This window comes from Schistocerca piceifrons, unplaced genomic scaffold, assembly GCF_021461385.2.
Source record: "Schistocerca piceifrons isolate TAMUIC-IGC-003096 unplaced genomic scaffold, iqSchPice1.1 HiC_scaffold_1063, whole genome shotgun sequence".
NCBI classification, from domain to species: domain Eukaryota; kingdom Metazoa; phylum Arthropoda; class Insecta; order Orthoptera; family Acrididae; genus Schistocerca; species Schistocerca piceifrons.
In genome coordinates, this window is record NW_025726867.1 from 45,001 (window position 1) to 47,500 (window position 2,500).

Consider the following 2,500-nt stretch of genomic DNA (forward strand, 5'->3'; position numbering starts at 1 on the left):
ACCGACGGGCGGTGAACCAACAGCGTGGGACACAAATCCAACTACGAGCTTTTTAACCGCAACAACTTTAATATACGCTATTGGAGCTGGAATTACCGCGGCTGCTGGCACCAGACTTGCCCTCCAATAGATACTCGTTAAAGGATTTAAAGTGTACTCATTCCGATTACGGGGCCTCGGATGAGTCCCGTATCGTTATTTTTCGTCACTACCTCCCCGTGCCGGGAGTGGGTAATTTGCGCGCCTGCTGCCTTCCTTGGATGTGGTAGCCGTTTCTCAGGCTCCCTCTCCGGAATCGAACCCTGATTCCCCGTTACCCGTTACAACCATGGTAGGCGCAGAACCTACCATCGACAGTTGATAAGGCAGACATTTGAAAGATGCGTCGCCGGTACGAGGACCGTGCGATCAGCCCAAAGTTATTCAGAGTCACCAAGGCAAACGGACCGGACGAGCCGACCGATTGGTTTTGATCTAATAAAAGCGTCCCTTCCATCTCTGGTCGGGACTCTGTTTGCATGTATTAGCTCTAGAATTACCACAGTTATCCAAGTAACGTGGGTACGATCTAAGGAACCATAACTGATTTAATGAGCCATTCGCGGTTTCACCTTAATGCGGCTTGTACTGAGACATGCATGGCTTAATCTTTGAGACAAGCATATGACTACTGGCAGGATCAACCAGGGAGCTGCGTCAACTAGAGCTGAGCAGCCGGCCGCCCGGGAGTGTGTCCCGGGGGCCCGCGCGAACACGCAAGCGTCCGCTCAATCATTCTGCAAACAGGAGGAGGCTGAGCTCCCCTGCACAATACACCTCGAAACCCTCTCAGGTCCCGGCGGCGCGCAGCGCCGTCCCAAGTACTTGGTCGGGTTCGAGAGAGGCGCAATCGCCCGGAGTTAGGCGAGTAGACGCTTTCGGTGCGACCACCCGTGCTCCCAACTGAGCTTGCCGCTGCCGACAGAGGCCCGGGAGCGTGCTGTCGTGGCATTGCCGGCGGGAGACAACACGCGCCACCTACGGTGACCGGCAGCTCCAACGCCAGCGCCACAGAAGGACAAAAGCCCCACTTGGGTGCCGAAGCGAACTCTCCCAGCACAGCGCACGCGCCAACACATCCGCACAGCTGCGATACAAACCACCAGCGAGAACCGCTGGGGCGACCGAGCAGCAGACGGCGTCGCGGCGCCGAGCGCCGGGCGGCAGCGCATCCTCAACGCACACAGTCCTCAATCGGACCAGCACACTGAAGATGTCCACCGCGCTTCGCACCGGGCCCGCGAGGACCTACTTTGGCCGCACGGCGCCGCGCGCAGGGTGCGCCGGCGCGCAGCTGCGACGCCTGCCGCGTCCGTCGGCCGGCGCGCCTGCCACTGGCCGCCCCCACCAGCCGGCTGTAGCGCGTGCGCCCACGCACCGCGCGGCCAGCACGCCGGGAGGCGCCCCCTCACCGGCCGGGGACGGTCCCACCCAGCCACCGCCGCGTATCGCTTCACACCCAGATGCCGTTCAGTTTCGTCGGCATGGTGGGTATCGCTGGAACAACCGGTTAGTACCTCAACCTATCGTCGCCATCACCGATTCACCCCTAGCGAGAACAACCGCACCACAACAGGTTACCATTTGTTCATTTGCGTAACTTCACCAGAAAACGCAGGCGTCCATCGCCATTTGCAACTTCCACGATTATTGCATGCCTGTGTCAGGTGTCACGCCACACTACGTCTGCCCACATACACGCAACAAAATGTGCACGCCTAGACAATACGTGGAAGGTGGCCCCCGTACGTATGCGATGTCCATTGCTCGAACGACTGTCAACCGGCCTCTGTAGCATGTCGCAGATATGGAACGCGGTGCACCATGCCATCACGGTGTGTGAGGAGAGACGACTAGGTCCGAATACATCAACAGACAGCTCATGCTGATCGCCATCCACGGCGTCCGTTCCTCCCACACGTCTCTATGGCGTACCACACTGCAATCCAGCTCTCATAGGGAGACGACACGTAGCTGCGTGCACAATATTTGCACTGTATGGTCCGCCGTTTTTGGGCGCAGTCGTTGTACGGTCACACATGTGCCACGATGTATCATTCAGTACATAAGGACGAATGTGCAGTACAGATTGTGGTTTACGCGTACGACATTAGCGGACAGTTGACACAGGCCGCACCACAACGTAGCCTGAGTACGTCGCATGCGGAGGGCATTGAACATGCAAAGTTCTCACCAACCAGCTTGCGAAGGCAGGGGGCAAGGTGGGGACGTGGGGAGGGGCGGCATGTACGTCCTGCTGCCATCCACATTACAGTGTACAGCAGGAGCATGTGGAAAGTGAGCAAGACTTGCAAGGTGTTTAACATGAAGCGATACACAGGGGAGCGGGGAGTGCGAGTAGCGAACTATATTGCGAGGGTTGCGGGTGGGCAACACTACACTAATTGAACGAGTCGTATAACAATTACAGAGCAGGTTTAGGCGACAACGTGGGTTACGT

At 57.8% G+C, this 2,500-nt stretch overlaps 1 non-coding gene across 1 annotated transcript in view; it reads right to left on the reverse strand.

Moving 5' to 3' along the window:
• LOC124726694 overlaps positions 1-690 on the reverse strand; it is a 1,909-nt gene extending 1,219 nt beyond the window's left edge. The window contains exon 1 of the ribosomal RNA XR_007006809.1: positions 1-690. This exon is cut by the window's left edge and continues 1,219 nt beyond it. This is a non-coding gene — a ribosomal RNA (small subunit ribosomal RNA).
• Positions 691-2,500: the final 1,810 nt, after the last annotated feature.